We start from the raw sequence: 17,498 nt of genomic DNA, 5'->3' as shown, positions 1-17,498 counted from the left end.
TAGCAACGCTCCTCTGTCTTCTGGTGACATAACACAGTCAGTGCTAGCCAGGGCCGGTTTTAGACAAAATGTGGCCCTGGTCAAAATAAAAAGTGGGGCCCAAATCTTGTAATGTACTAACAACACAGTTACATTGTGTCGATTCCGGCCTCCCTCACAGATTTACACCCCGTAAAGCTCCTCACACAGATCTTCACCCTCATGGCCCCAGAATATGCCGCATGCCCCCTACCCTCACAGCAATGAGTTCCTCTTACTCACTGCATCGGAGAGTGTTAAAAACCGGAAGCGCGGGATTCCTCTCCAGGCGCGTTTTCCCCCAGAGGAGATAAGGGAAAGCATCTTGTTCTAAAAATGAGTCTCAGCCTGTTCTCGGCTTCCAGGCTCATTGTCAGTATATCCCAGTTCAGGCCACTAGGTGGCAGCACTGAACTGTGATAAAGTGATTTCTATACAGAATAATGGAGCATTTTACATCTGATGATTGTAAGTTGTGGTCCACTTAGGGGACTTAGCAAAAAGAAAAAAAAATATATAAAAAAGTTTAGAAAATATAAAAACCATTAAGTTTTATTTAGCCTCTATTTTTTAAAGCTAGCTAGCTTTTTAGCTCTATAGCCCAGTGGTTAAGATTTTTACCTGTAATGTAGAAGGTTGTGAGTTTGAATCCACACAGAAACATTTTAAAAATACTGGTTACACAAGTTAAAAAGCTTGGTGCAGGTTAATACGGGTGTTATTTGATCATATTTTACATTTTGCTCCATTTTTTTTCTCAATAAAATCAATAATTTCACTGTTGGGAACGCCCTGAGTATTTAAGTTTTATTTAGCCTCTATTTAAAAAAAATGTATGTAGGGATTTGAACTCATAACCTTCTACATTAAGGGCAAAAACCTTAACCACTGGGCTATAGAGCTCAATGCTATGTCAGTGCTGAAAAACAGCTTAGAAGTTTCTCTTCTGTTAAAAACAGCATAGAAGTTTCTCTTGTATTATATAAGAGAAACTTCTATGAGGGTTTTCTACACTCTATAGCCCAGTGGTTAAGGTTCTTTTGCTTAATGTAGAAGGTTGTGAGTTCAAATCCCCACAGAGACATTTCAAAAATAGGGTCAAGATTTATATACACAGGATGTCCCTAAGCATAATGACAATGCTTGGAAAAACCCCTTTCATGTTCATAACATTGACTCCAAATATGGAGTCAGAGTAGGGACTCCTAAGCTGGGAAATTCCCCACTCTGGAGTCCTGACTGTTCTGCAATCTGCTGGGCAGGACTAAAGCAGGGGACCCCTTAGAGGATTGGTCGTGACCTGGATGCCATGTGGGGTCTAAGACCCCATCATCTTCCACCCACGCCTCACCCCTGCCCTCGTGGCCGGTCTGCACACTGCAGAATGCCCCAGCAGTTGGCACCTGTGTCTCATCATCCGAGACGTGCTGCGATGGTCCTCCCATGTCCTCATCCTGAAACATAAGTGGTTGGGCATCAGTGCACTCAATCTCTTCCACTTCTGGGGCAGGGCTAGGTGGATTTGCAGTGTCCCACTCAGTGAAGGTCGTGGGCCCCTGTATAACTTTGGGCAGATCTATATCAAATATATTGTAGTATCAAGCTGTAATTCCTCATAGCAGGCTGTTTTAGTGTCATTACATCGATTCGCCCCTAGGTGGTGCTGGCACCACATATATATCTGAGGGTGTGCCTATGCAGTGGAGAACAGTAAAGGAGAAGGAAGGAAGTTGATGGAGGAGGTGTGGAGAAGCACAAGTCCAGGATGTAGCTGCCACTTTAGCCCCTTGACCCTGTGGGAGTGTGGACAAATCTCTTACAGCTACCTAGTGCAGACCAGAGAGTCGATGTCTGGATATAGAGCAAGTCTAGTGGAGACAGGAGCAGTATTAGCTCATGGACTCCACCGCACCAGTGACCGGGAGAAGCCTAAAAGCACCTGGACACAGCCGGACGACTAGGCGCCAAGTTGTCCATTACCACATACCTCTATGGACATTGTGGATCCGGGTATATGAAGGCATCCTGTCCAAATAATGGAGCAGAGGATTTCACCTGCCGTTAGGGAGTTCACCCTGGGGGTTGCTAATTACAAGTAAGAAGTTATTATATCCAGTATCTGAGTGCTAGAGTGTGGAGCTGGTATAGACAGCTATAGAGAGAAGGAAAACTCCTCAAATTACAATTGCCCAGCCCGTTACAAGGATAACAGCCGAGCTAATATTTGGATTATTACTTTGCTGTCTACATGAACTGTACTGACTGCTCCGAGACAATTGATTAGGTAAAAAGTTCTGTTGTTTACAACCATTGACTCCTCATCCTTTCTACCACCTTCTTTTGCACCGAGCGGTGTTGGCATCACGAACACAGGGACCCAGCCTCCAAGGCACCTAAAAACCCTTTCCACCAAGTGCACCTCAACCACCATCTGGCAGGAGTCCCTGGATAACAGAGACGGCCCTGAAGGAACTGGTGCTATCCTTCCCTTCACTGCACGCCGGCCCAGGCAGGCTCTGCTAACTGTGAGTAAAACTACTACTGCCCCCATCGGCCCACCGTAGCTCACATGTTGCCCCTGTGGCCCGGTCGCTGCAGATGGCCCATCGACACCCTGCCAGTAGAGTCATCAAAAAGTATAAGTGATTGCTGCATGACTTGGGGCTCAGACTGCTTGGCTGATGTGCAAGGGGGTGAGGTGGAAGACGGATGCCCGTGGGCCGCCGGTGCCAACTCTGATCTTTCAGTAAGGGATTGTGTGGAAGACAATGAGAAGGAACTGGAGGCGCTGTTACAGCCAGCCAGAAGCGCAGGGGCAACATGTGAGGTGCACGGTGGGCCGATGAGGGGCCAAATAACAACACAGTTCATCAGTTTACTCACGGTTAGCAGAAATCCTCCCTGGGCTGGCAGCACAGTGTTGAGGTGGACAGCACAAAATCCTCCGGGGCACGCTCTGTGGTAGGAAGCATCAGCCAAGATGGAGGTTGAGGTGCCCTTGATTTCAGGGGAGCTTAGGGTGCTTGTTGCGGCTGAGTCCCTTGATGGTATTTGTTGTGACGCCAGTACCGTTAATGGCGGTACAACCAGTGGTAAGAATGAAGTAGACAGTGGTAGGATACAACTCACAACTTTTATTGATGTTGGTTCCAGTTGCGGCATTTACATCCAGACAGAATACAGTCTTTTGCAATTCAGAGGAATCCTGTTGATCCACTGTTAATAGGTTTCCCTGGGTTTAGCTTAGCTTGAAGGTTCTGTAGAAGTAGTTCTGGTAGGTGCCTGTGCTTCAGGTCCCTAGTAAACCAGAGTAATTTGGTGAGGTTGCCTGTGGCTAAAGTATCCTTCACCTGGATTCCCAAAGGTCTTTTATGCCTGGATTGTGGCTTTTATCCTTTTGGATTTTAGTATTTCCTTTCTTTTGTCCCTTCCAGGACTAGACTTTTGCCTGAGCAGAGGTGCTAGATCTGCACCCTCTCTAACTCAACAACAGACTGCTCTGAACAATCAACAACCACTGATCTGGCTCACTAGGCTTGACCTAGGTATTTATATGACCTAAGTGCTATCCCCATCTAGTGGTGGGATGTATAAATTGCACCAGACCAGCCTATGAACAGGAATGCAATATGATAATGCCGTTTTAAAACAATTTTGCCGTTCCCACGTGTCCTGAGTGGGACGCTGCATACCCCCATGGTAAAACATGAGTCAACCTCGACACATTCTTGACTCGATGTTGTCACTTCTTGTAAGATATAAGAAGGGGAAAAGCATGCATGCATAGGAAACAATACCATAACCTCCATTCTTGTACTACTTGTACCTGCAAGTAAAATGGGTTAGGCAAACATATCTCAGGCAACAACGAAATGTGACAAATGGGGTGTAATTTTTCCTCTGAAGACTGATGATGTATCGGAAAACCAAAATAGTCCATAATGATGAAGAAAACAAAAATAACATCTCAGGAGGCTCACAGGGTATGAGTCTGTTCGCTGGGCACAGGAAAATGTCAAAAGAGTATATCACGGAGGCTCAGGTGCGTGAAAGTCTATCTCCGGGTGCAGGCTTGAATGTTGTAAAACAGATGAAAGGTTAATAGTCCCTTAAAAAGTCCTTTAAGGAAAATGGAACATAAAAAATGTAGGTCAGTCTTTTTCTTGAATTCTGGAACTCCAGACAAGGTAAGGGTGTACTTAACGTTGAATCGGCAGAGCTAGAAGTTGTCTTCTTGGCTGCTGGGGCAGGAAATCTCTATAACGGACAGGTGGTTGTCCTCTTGTAATCCTGTCGGATCTACGAAGCGGCTGAGACTCTTCAGGCCTTGTTTCAAGGGAACTTGGTGTTTCCTGAACTGCAGTAATTACAACTTCTGGTTCAAGTGTTGTGGTGTTGGTTTTAGCAGGCACTAAGATGTTGAGCCATGGAGTTAAGAACCATTGCAACGGATCAGAGTCTAATAATGTTTTTCCAAAAGACTGTATTGGTTCCTCTAAATCAGATGATTTTTCAGGTTCTGGCTCTATGGATTGAATTTCCTCTTGAACAGCTTCTTCTTGAAGAGTTTCCTCTGGAGCATCTTCTTTGAGACACAATTTAAGGTGATTTCGATGCACTACACGTGACTTGTCCTCTTGGGTAATCTCATAAGTATCAGTCTCTGGATTGAGAATAGCAGTAATGGTGTAAAGTTCTCTCTCCCATTTGCTATCTAATTTGCTGGTACGATGGTTATTTTTTAACCACACACGATCACCAATTTTGAGAGGGTCTGCTTTGGCAGATTGATTGTAATCTTTCTGTTGTTTTTCATGAGCATGTCCCATGCGTTGTTGAACAATTTCTTGTGCATCAATCAAACGTCTTTGGTGCTCGCTCACCCAATCAGTTTTTGGTAGAGGATTGATTGCATCAGGCACTTGTACGCCCAAAGTATGATCAGCAGGTAATGTACCTTGTCGGCCAAACATAACGTAGTAGGGTGCATACCCAGTAGAACAATGAATTGTGTTATTGTAGGTATACATCAATTGAGGCAATAAAGTAGGCCAATCATTTCTGGTAGCAGGTGGTACTGCTCTTAACATCTCAATCAAGGTTTGGTTCATTTTTCACAAAGCCCATTCCCTTGGGGATGGTATGATGTGGTCCTGATTTTCTGACAGTTGTGAAAAGTACATAGTTCTTTGAAGAGTTGCGATTCAAAGGCAGATCCCTGATCTGTAAGGATTCTTTCTGGGCATCCATATGGCAACAAAAAAATGTTTACAGAAAGCATCTGCAGTTGTTTTGGCGGTCAAGTCTTTGACAGGCACGGCTACAACAAATTTAGTGCAATGATCAATGATGGTCATAGCATATGTGTAACCTGAGCAACTTGGTTCCAGCTTCACATGGTCCATTGCAACTATCTCTAGCGGTGTTCTGCTTACAATAGGATGTAAGGGGGCTTTTTGGGTCATGTTCATTTCTTCCAACAGCACAGGTGGAACATTCTCGACACCATTTTTCAATGTCTCCTCTCATGCCGATCCAGTAGAATTTTGTACGAATGGTGGCTTCTGTTTTCTGCACGCCAAAGTGTCCTGATTGATCATGGTACATCTCAAGAATTATTCTTGCATCTCGGCGTGGTATTAAGATTTGATAAAGACGATCCCAGGTAATTGGATCTAAGGTCCTTCTTAATAGTAGGCCCTTCTGTAAAAAGAGGTGTTTTCTGTGTCTCCATAATTTTGACAGTTCTGGATCAGCATTCCTCCTGCGGATTCTTTCTGGTGTTCTTCCGCTGGTGAAGAAATCTTGCAGTTCACCTAACACTCTGCTTTCATTTTGCAGCTTGATCCATCTTTCTTTTTCCACTTGGGATTTTGGATCCACTTGTTGTTGAAGGTTAAGGACCTTTTTCCCTTTTGACAGTGATGATGTCTTGGTGGGCAAAGTTTTTGTAGAACGATGGCATTTCTACCTCTTCCCAAACATCTTCTTGTGTAGTAGAGTCTTCTTGGGTTTTCATTTGCTTTACCTGTTCTGTATTTCACTGTGAAATTGTAGTTAGCAAGGTGAGGCCCATCTTTGTTCTAACGCTCCCAACTTGGCGGTGTTAAGATGCGGTAGCGGGTTGTTATCTGTGAAGGCCGCGAAGGGTGTTGCAGCAAGATAATCTTTAAATTTTTCTGTAACAGCCCACACGAGTGCGAGGAATTCCAATTTGAAGTAACTATAGTTTTGGTCGTTTCTTTCAGTACCTCTAAGAGATCTACTAGCGTAGGAAATGACTCTTTCTTTACCTTCTTGTATTTGTGACAAGACAGCTGCCAGGCCTTTCTTACTGGCATCTGTGTAAAGATGAAATGGCTGTTGGTAATCCGGATAGCCTAAGATTGGTGGTTCTGTTAACTTCTTCTTCAGGAGCTGGAAGGCAATTTCTCTTTCAGTGTTCCATTCAGCGGGTATTGGAGATTTCTGATACCTTTTAGGATGTCCTCTCAGAAGTTCTAATATTGGCTCTGCAATTTGGGCAAAGTGAGGAATAAAGCATCTGTAATATCCGGCGAAACTGAGGAAACTTCTCACTTCTTTCACCGTAGTAGGAGTAGGCCAATTTCGGACTGCGGCTATCTTCTCTGGATCCGGCTTAACACCTTCAGAGCTGACAATATGCCTTAAGTATTTGACTTCTGGCTTCAGTAAATAACACTTAGATGGTTTGACTTTGAGTCCATGTTTAATGAGAACTTGGAAAACTTCGGCCAGATGTTTCAAGTAATCTTCATAAGATTTGGAGTAGATGATGACATTGTCTAAGTACAACAGGACAGTTTCAAATTTTTTGTGGCCCAGACAACGCTCCATTAATCTTTGAAAAGTTCCAGGTGCATTGCAAAGTCCGAAAGGCATGCAGTTGAACTCAAATAGGCCCATAGGGGTGGTAAATGCAGTCTTCTCACGATCTTCAGGTGCCATTGGTACTTGCCAGTATCCACTGGTTAAATCAAGAGTAGAGAAGTAGACTGAAGATCCTAAAGCTGTCAAGGATTCCTCTATGCGTGGTAAAGGGTAAGCATCCTTGTGAGTGATTTGGTTGATTTTTCTGTAGTCCACACAGAATCTGATGTTGCCATCTTTTTTCCAGACAAGGACTAGTGGTGCAGCCCATGTCTATGGCTATCTTTGATGATATTGGAGTCTTTCATCTCCTGGATCATTTGCTTTACGGATTGGTACATAGTTGGTGGTATAGGCCGATACCTTTCTTTGATCGGTGGGTGTGAACCTGTAGGGATGGAGTGTTTTATGATATCTACTTCTCCATAGTCTGTAGAATGCTTACTGAAGGCACGGTGATGATCTTTCACGATTTTCAGTACTCCCTCCAATTGGTGTTCTGGTGTGGAAGCATCTCCCACATGAAGTTATTTCCACCAGGGGGTGTTTAGGGTTAGGGTTTTGGCCTGGGTGCTGTTTCTTAGTAAGTTGCTCTTTGGTATCTGTAGCCACGCTGATGACATCTTGAAAGGTAACTTGGATCAGCTGTGCAATGGGACGGTATTTTGTTAATGTTACACTGTGATCAGTCAAGTTGAGGATACGAATAGGCACTTTACCTTCAGAGACGGTTACTTGCAGCTCTAACTAGAGGATAGTCTTCCAAGACAACGGGCTCTACCAGGGCTTGGTAGTCTTGACCTTGAATTCCGACTACAGCTCGGCACCACAGGAGAGTTTCAGTATTGGGTTTGAGAATCACAGGTTGATTATCCCGGATGCGGACACAGCAGATTTCTCCTTTTTCATTGGCGGATCTCTGTTGCGCATTTAGTACACGGATGGTTTGTTGGATTACCTTCTTAGAAGCAGAAGAGGCAGTAGGCACTGACTGGTGTAAGGCTTCCAGCATCTCAACATGACAGTTCCTGAGGACATTCATTCCTAGGACTATTGGAGGGTTATTGTTATTTTCTGACTTGTACCACAATAATGCCTTGTTGGGATAGTGTAGTTCCTCCTACTTGAATGGTAGGTTCCCAGTAACCCAGTATTGGTACCGGTTTGCCGTTACTGGTTATGAGACTCAGCCATGAGTCTGGGGGCTGGGTATGCTGATTTTGGTCCCAGTATTTTTCAAATGCTGTTTGTTGTATGGTAGTGACTTGGGACCCTGTGTCAACTAGGGCAACAAAAGGAACTCCATTTATTTGAAGTGTCACTTCTGGACGGGATCCTACATATCTTGGCATCCAATAGGGATCTTCTGGACCCATTGATTTACCTCCCGAGGGGTGGTCCTTGGCCTCGGGGGTCGCCCGTTTAACTGCCAGCAGGTTGCTTCAGTATGACCTGGCTTGTGACAGTATGTGCAGATAGGCCGCTTAGGAGTACTAGTGCGGTCAGGAGGGCGTCCGCCCAAACTTCTGGAATAAGTCTCATTATGTTTTTTCCCACTGTTCCAACTTTAGGTGAACTTTCTCCAGACTTTTAGTCAGGAATTGGACTTGCTCAGTGAGGGCGGTAACTGCGTCAGGGATTGGGGCTTGGGTTGTCTGACTGACGACAGGTAAAGGTTTGACAGGGGAGACCGTCTGTGCTACTGGCACTACAGCGGATCCAACGGGTTCTGTTGGTGGACTCTTTCCCAGTATACTGATAGCTAACTCCTTAAAGTCTAAGAAGGCAGCACTTGGATGCTGGGCGGCTAACATTCTTAGCTGGCTCTTTAGATTGTCTGTATTGACACCTTCAATAAACTACTCTTTCAGGGTTTTGTCCTGATTCTCTGCCTCACGGGGGTCTACTTGTACAACAGCTCTAAGGGCTTCCTGCAAAGATAATGCAAAGTCTCTGAGTGACTCACCCGATTGCTGTTTCTTACTGAAGAACCTCATCTTGACCTCGGACACGGTCCCGGGTTCAAAGGTGGTGCAGAGACGTTCAAATATCTGCTCCAGTGTCCTCCTCTCTGAGCTTGGCCAGGACTTCACTTCTCTGAGAGCAGCTCCTTCCAAGAAGAATCTCCATCTGTTGTTCTGGGGATACAGGGAACAACCTGAACACAGCAAGCATTTTCTCTCTAAAGTCCCACCAGAATAATGTGGGAACCAGGGGGCCCCAAAATAATAAGGCATGGTTAGAGGCATTAAGCTTGGTGCTGCAGCAGTTGGTATTGCGCTGGGACCGGCTGCCGCAGGGGGTCCGCGGAGGTCAGGCTGCATGTTATCTTCCTGCACAGACATGGTGCCGGCTGAATACAGTGGTTAAACAGCGCTGGTTTAAGTCTCCGACAGCGCTCCTGGCTATCGATGCTCCCTTAGGGTTAGCAGGGGCAAATCGGAGTACTCACAGGTCGCGATTACTACTTGGGGGACGGCAAGCAATGCGATCCTCTCCGCTAACTCGCATGTGAAAATCTTGAGATGTTTAGGATACACGCACGTCACACTCTCCTCCCGTGCGCGGCGTCTCCCTTTGATGTGACTGCAGGCAGAGGAGGTGGCGCTGCGTTTGCATACAGGGCCGGCCTCTCGGAAACAAGACAGTGAAGGTAGGATGGGCTTGACCAGACAATTCTGCATAAGTGGGCGGCACTACGTTTTCCCGCTCTTCAGGGGGTGTCGCTAACTTATCCACAGTGATGGCGCAGTATATATTTTTTTCAAGAACTCCGGTGGCCATCTTAAGTGCATAGAAACAGTCAATTCAATGACAGCAAGCCGTTTTAGTAACACACAAATGTCTGATTTTCTCACTTTTAACACTGCGATTTCTATGCTGGTGACTAGTATAGCGCTTTCATACTATTTCCAAACAGTTTAAACAGTTCTGTGGCCCAATACAGCGCGCAACAAGCAAAAGTCTCTTAATAAAGTAAAGAGGCTTATTCACATGCGACAGTCTCTCAAATATGGCGCAAGGGTTAATATCCTGTTCATGACGCCAAGAAAAGTTATGCAGCCAGCCAGAACCGCAGGGGCGACACGTGAGGTGCACGGTGGACCGACGAGGGGTCAGTAATAATAACAGACAGTTCATCGGGTTACTCGCGGTTAGCAGAAAGCCTCCCTGGGCCGGCAGCTCAGTGTTGAGGTGGACAGCACGAAATCCTCCGGGGCACGCTCTGTGGTAGGAAGCATCAGCCAAGATGGTGGTTGAGGTGCCCTTGATGACGGTGGTGCTTAGGCTGCTTAGTGGTTTTTGTCCCTTGGTGGTTTTTGTCGTGACGCCAGTACTGTTAATGGTGGTATAACCAGTAGTGGTAATAATTGCTCAGTTGCCACTGACTCAGGGACTGCTCTGGAGTGGCACCTGGTGATTACCCTAACGGCTCAAGCCTATCCTCACCATCAGAGGCTCTAGTGAAGACCAGGTAGTCACTTAGTCATGCACCTCCAGGGTATAGCCGGTCAGTGGCTCAGTGGTTCCACACCTGCTGGTATAACACCTGCTCAGGCCATGGATCCCACTGATATGAACCCACCAAGCCTCACCGAACTGTGCCGGGAGTTGGCTCAGCAGAGAGAACGTCAGGATCACATTCTGTCCTATCTGCGCAATGTAAAAATATGCCTTAATGACCTGTTGTTACATCCCAGAGTTATGTTACTTAACTCTTTTACCCTGCTACAACCTGTTAAGTGTATTTGCATTGTCATCCTGTGTAATTTAACATCACATTCTCACAAATGTGCATTTTCTAAGCCTGTTACATGTATTTGCTGTAATTTCCATGTACACCAGCAGGTGGCAGCAATGTGTTACCAGGGTCTTAGTAACAGTTTAGCATATCTCGACTGGAATAGTACATTCCAGTTTAGCTCCCCCCTCTTTGAGAAGGTGTGGATTGTTCCCACATCCTGCCTCATGGGGAGGAAAGGAAGTTAGAGTTAGTGTGTGCCAGCTCTCCCGGCTAGGGGAAGGCTGTGCTGGTAGGAGCTTCCAGTTCTAGGGATCCAGGCCAGAATCTAGTCTCGGTTGAGACCAAAGATCTTCATCCCCAGTCTGAGCCCTTCAGCCTCAACTGGTGACAAGCAAGCAGCCATCTCCAGATCTCCAGGACGAACCAAACCCTGTGAGCATAACTGTGAGTACCATCCAGAGACCAGGAGAAGCCAAATTCCTCCTCAGCTAGTCAGTCCCATACACAGCAGAAGACAGACAGAGCAGAAGACAGATTCCTGACATATTCTCCAGGCACATGATAGGAGCAGAAGAGACATTGATCCCTGCCATACATTGCCAATACCTGCTGGGACCTAAGACTAATGCTGTATCTCATATGGATTAATGCTGCCTCCAGTTAAGACAAGTGGAATTATATTTCAAGTCTGGAACTCATTCATTGCTACCAAAACCCTCAATTACTCCTACTAGCAACACTCATTTATTGCAAGTGAGCCAGGATCCAGGTGTCCAGCCGTACCAAGGTAGGAGACACCGTTGACACTATTACTGCTACTACACAGAGACACTACCCCACTCTGGCATTCCTCACCTGGTACGTGAGTTGCAACACCTTAAAGGGCCCTGAGACTGTACCCTGCGCACGCTGCAATTGGCGTCACAAACAAAAACTATAGACTTCTATACCCATATCCGGACCCACTGCATATTTTGGCGTCCGCGTAACCGTACCACGGTTCTGCTCATTGCATTTTTTGGCGTCACTGGAACAGGATCGAGCTGTGTGCCAACAGGAACGAGCTGTGTGCCAACAGGATCGAGCTGTGTGCCAACAGAACCGGATCCAATTGTGGGCTTAACTGGATCAAATTGCATGTTTTACAGTACTGCAAGTTCTGAGAATTGTACAAAACCCTGAAAATTGACTTTATTGCATTGTTGCTGTGCCAGAAAGCGCTAAACGTGCGCTCCAGCAGTCCAAGGGTTAATTCGCCATATTCGGAAAATGGCGCTTCTTCTTCATGCCCAGAAGCGGGAAAAGTCAAGAACGCCCTCTCAAGAGCGCAAAATTGCCGAATACGCCCCCAGAAGCGGGAAAACATAGGAACGCCCTCTCAAGAGCGCGAAGATGCCGAATACGCCCCCTAGACGCGGGAAAACTAAAGACTGCCCACCACGAACTTGACATTGTGAGCCAAGGGAGTAAAGACTCCTCCCTCTGGGCCCCAGCCTTACCTCTGGCACTCTTCATGATCGAGGAAGCAGTGGAGATGGCGCTCCATCAACCTAAGTGGGAACAAATGGCGATAAAGGGAGAACTCGTTTACGAGCCCGCTGTGCCTGAGATCCGGGTTTCCCAGCTCGTGAGAAGAGATGGCCCCTGCGCATTCAAAGCAGCTTTGGAGCTAGTGCCTGTTGCAAATCAAGACCCGACAGCCGCCGCTGGTTTACCCAAGAAGGCCGCTGCTATCATTCCAGTCCCCGCAGAAGAAGACAGGACTACAGTCAAGTCCTCGGAGGCTGTGGATCCCTCCGCTTCCATTGCCGTCAGCGCGGAAGGCGAGACATCACACCAGATGCCTGCCGACGCTGAACCTGCTCCTGAGGAGGAAGCTGTTGATGTTGCTGCCCAGGCGTCTGACCAGCCTGCACTGCGGACTGAGATGGGACCTCGCAACGATCACCAGGAGGCACCGGAACCGGCCGCCCGGCCGCTACAACAGGTAGGAGGTGCTGCGCTCCCTGAGGCCCAGGCCCGGTCCGCATCTGCCCCTGCACCGCTTCCCATGGCTCCTGAAACCGCCACCAGGACTAGGCCTGCTCCGCTAAAGACACCCACTGGTGCGGCGGAGGCGGCTGGTGTTTCCACTCTGCCGCCCAGTTCTACCACTACTAAACCGGGAGGCCTGAATCCCGAGGTCCCGTGGGAAATAACTGCTTATGCCCAGACGGCGTGGGAGTATAAGTCCGCCATCGAGGAGTGGGTAAAGCAAGTGGTAGACGACCCCCAGCCAGGAGACCCCAAACTCACCAGGCGCACTGGGACTGTGCTCTGGTTCTCCGTGGAAAGGGGAGTTGGATTCTTGCAGGATAGCCACTCCGGGTCGGAGATCTTTGTGGGCTGTCGCTCAGTAAAGCGCCACTATCTGCCGCAGGCCCATCACAACCTGTACGTGGGGGATCAGGTGGCATATACCCCCATGCGTTCAGTACAGGGTCCCTTCGCTGCTGGTGTGACTTTGTTAGATAAGCCATTAACCCCTGCAGTCACCCCAGAGACCTGGCAGGAAGACCCAGGCTCTGCAGGGAAGGTGAGATGTCTACAGGAGACCCCTGATGGCAGGTTGTGTTTTAGGGAGCAACCCCAGCCAGAACCTGCGCCTCTTATACCTGACTAGTGATGTCGCGAACATAAAATTTTCCGTTCACGAACGGCGAACGCGAATTTCTGCAAATGTTCGCGAACCGGGCGAACCGCCATAGACTTCAATAGGCAGGCGAATTTTAAAACCCATAGGGACTCTTTCTAGCCACAGTAGTGATGGAAAAGTTGTTTCAAGGGAACTAACACCTGGACTGTGGCATGCCGGAGGGGGATCCATGGCAAAACTCCCATGGAAAATTACATAGTTGACGCAGAGTTGGATTTTAATCCATAAAGGGCATAAATCACCTAACAATCCAAATATTTTTTTGAACAACGTGGTTTAAAAGATCCAGTGTGTGTATACGATCAGGTATGATGTTGTATCAGGTAGTGTAAGGGTTACGCCCGCTTCACAGACGTTGACAGACCAAACTCCCCTTTTAATGCACCGCAAACAGTCCATTTGCCCAACCGCAAACTCCCCATTTGTACAAGGTTGGATACCAAGCTAGCCATGTCCCGTTGATGTCATTGAAGGTTTCTTCCTCCACCCAGCCACGTACAACACCAAGGGTCCCCGAAAGGTGAATTGAATTGATATTTCGAAAGGGGAGATGGTTAAAAAAACGCTGGCTCCCTCCCCTTTGTTTGAATCCACGGTCACTGCGTCTGCGCCGTGCAATTTACTGCGCCACCCGATATGAGTGGTATTTTCTGTAGTACTATTCTCATCAGTTTAATCCCTGTTACGTCCCCTATCCGGGGACGTGTGTAGAATTGATTAACCATTGTCGAATTAACGAACCATTACGACATCCTGGAATAATTTAGTTCTGAGCTTTGTACTTGCTTTGTATTGGAATTGATGGGGATTTTTAAAATTGTCTGCATTATTTCTAATAAACTATTAAGAGACTTTATTATGATTTTTTTATTTTATGTATTAAAAACCCATACAACTTTAAAAAAATAAATTAAAAAATGTAAGTTTTTTCTATGAAAAATTATCCAGCCGATCGCTTTTGGTCTGATCATAATGAAGCAACGACCTTATCATCTGGGGTGTGGCAACATTGCCAACACACTCATAGAGGTGATGATCGCTTCATTGTGATACGCAAGCCCCTTCACCACAACAAGGTAACGATCACGAAGGGGAATTGACACTTGTATGTGCCTTTTTTTGTTTGTTTTGTTTTTGCAGCCACAGTGCAGCACCAGAGGCCAGAAGAATTAGGCATGTACACATGCCTGAAAAATAATGGTATTGTTGCAGCCGCTGTTGTAGCAGCGGCCGGAAAAATTGATGTTTTCAAGGCAGAAAGGTGACTAAAACATTGCGGCTTGAACCCTAGTTGGTTGCAGAGAATTCATGAAAGTCATCCGGTATGCAGACATTAAATACAACAGCGTGGGGACCATTTTGAGGCCAAGGCATGTCATCAGGCCCTTTGTTAGTCAAACGTATCCCCCACTGTCAGTCCCTTCGGGATCCATGCCTCATTCATCTTAATGAAGGTGAGGTAATCAACACTTTTTTGACCTAGGCGACTTCTTTTGTCAGTGACAATACCTCCTTGCTGCACTGAAGGTCCTTTCTGACAGGACACTTGAAGCGGGGCAGGCCAGAAGTTCTATCGCAAACTGGGATAGCTCAGGCCACAGGTCAAGCCTGCACACCCAGTAGTCAAGGGGTTCACCGCTCCTCAGAGTGTCGATATCTGCAGTTAAGGCGAGGTAGTCTGCTACCTGTCGGTCGAGTCGTTCTCTAAGGCTGGATCCCGAAACGCTGTGGCGATGTGTAGGACTTAAAAAGCTCTGCATGTCCTCCATCAACAACACATCTGTAAAGCGTCCTGTCCTTGCCGCCGTGGTCGTGGTAGGAGGAGGATTACTTTCACCTCCTCCCCTGTTAGATTCCCGTTGTGCTGTGACATCACTCTTATAAGCTGTGTAAAGCATACTTTTTTGTTTTGTTTTGGAACTGCTGCATTCTTTCCGACTTGCGGTAATTCGGTAACATTTCCGCCACTTTCTGCTTATACCGGGGGTCTAGTAGCGTGGCCACCCAGTACAGGTCGTTCTCCTTCATCCTTTTGATACGAGGGTCCCTCAACAGACATGACAGCATGAAAGACCCCATTTGCACAAGGTTGGATGCCGAGCTACTCATTTCCCGTTCCTCGTCCTCAGTGATCTCACTGAAGGTATGTTCTTCCCCCCAGCCACGTACAACACCACGGATCCCAGATAGGTGACAACAACGATCACCCTGGGATGCCTGCTGTGGTTGGTCTTCCTCCTCCTCAAAGCCACATTCCTCCTCTGACTACTCTTCCTCATACTCCTCTTCCAGAATTGCCGCAGGTCCGGCAAGCGATGCTGACAAGGCTGTTTCTTGTGGTGATGGTGACCACAACTCTTCCTCTTCCTCTTCACGCTCATCTACAGCCTGATCCAGCACTCTTCGCAGGGCATGCTCCAGGAAGAAAACAAATGGGATGAGGTCGCTGATGGTGCCTTCGGTGTGACTGACTAGGTTTGTCACCTCCTCAAAAGGACGCATGAGCCTTCAGGCATTGCGCATGAGCGTCCAGTAACGTGGCAAAAAAAATTCCCAGCTCCGCAGAGGCTGTCCTAGCACCCCGGTCATACAAATACTCGTTGACGGCTTTTTCTTGTTGGAGCAGGCGGTCGAACATTAGGAGTGTTGAATTCCAACGTGTCGGGCTGTCGCAAATCAAGCGCCTCACTGGCATGTTGTTTCGGCGCTGAATGTCTGAAAAGTGCGCCATGGCCGTGTAGGAACGCCTGAAATGGCCACACACCTTCCAGGCCTGCTTGAGGACGTCCTGTAAGCCTGGGTACTTAGACACAAAGCGTTGTACGATGAGATTCAACACATGTGCCATGCACGGCACATGTGTCAACTTCCCCAAATTCAATGCCGCCAACAAATTGCTTCCATTGTCACACACCACTTTGCCGATCTCCAGTTGGTGCGGGGTCAGCCACTGATACACCTGTGCGTTCAGGGCGGACAGGAGTGCTGGTCCGGTGTGACTCTCTGCTTTCAGGCAATTCAACCCCAAGACAGCGTGACACTGTCGTATCCGGGATGTGGAATAGCCCCTGGGGAGCTGGAGGGATTCAGTTGATGTGCAGCCAGATGCCGCAGCAGAAGAGGACTCAGCCGAGGAGGTTATGGAAGAGGATGGAGTAGGAGGAGTAGAGGAGGTGGCAGCAGGCCTGCCTGCAAGTCGTGGCGGTGTCACCAACTCCGCTGCAGAGCCACGCATTCCATGCTTGTCAGCCGTCAGCAGGTTGACCCAATGCGCAGTGTAGGTGATATACCTGCCCTGACTGTGCTTTGAAGACCAGGTATCAGTGGTCAGATGGACCCTTGCCCCAACACTGTGTGCCAGACATGCCATGACTTCCTTTTCAATCACTGAGTAGAGGTTTAGGATTGCCTTTTTTGAAAAAAAAAATTGTCCGGGTACCTTCCACTGTGGTGTCCCAATAGCGACAAATTTTTTGAAGGCCTCAGACTCCACCAGCTGGTATGGTAAAAGCTGGCGGGCTAAGAGTTCTGACAAGCCAGCTGTCAGACGCCGGGCAAGGGGGTGACTCTGTGACATTGGCTTCCTACGCTCAAACATTTCCTTTACAGACACCTGACTGTGAGCAGATGAGATGGAACTGCTGAAGGTGAGAGGCGGAGTGGCGGGTGGTTGAGAGGGGGCAAGGAGGACAGCAGTGGTTGACGTGGCTGAAGATGCTGGACCAGGAGGAGGATGGTGGCTTTGAGCTTGTGTGCTGCTTCTACTCGTCATCATGTGTTGATCCCATTTGGCGTTTGTGATGTGCGATCATGTGCCTTCGCAAAGCAGTTGTACCGAGGTGGGTGTTGGATTTCCCACGACTCAGTTTCTTTTGGCACAGGTTGCAAATGGCATCGCTGTTGTCAGAGGCAGACACACAAAAAAAATGCCACACTGCTGAGCTTTGCAATTACGGCATTCTTGTGGTGGCAGCAGCATGTGTTGATTGGCGTGCTGTCTGGCTGACCCCGGGTGCCGATACATGCTGTCTGACTGTGCCACTAGCTCCTTGCGACGACCTCCCCCTGCTTCCAACTCGTCTCCTCCTTCTCTCTGTCTCCCCTTCTGAACTTTCCCCCTCTTCTTCTTCTCTTTGAGCGGGCACCCAC

This window comes from Bufo bufo, chromosome 6 (genome assembly GCF_905171765.1).
Source record: "Bufo bufo chromosome 6, aBufBuf1.1, whole genome shotgun sequence".
Lineage (NCBI taxonomy): Eukaryota > Metazoa > Chordata > Amphibia > Anura > Bufonidae > Bufo > Bufo bufo.
Note: the sequence above shows the minus strand (reverse complement) of the source record.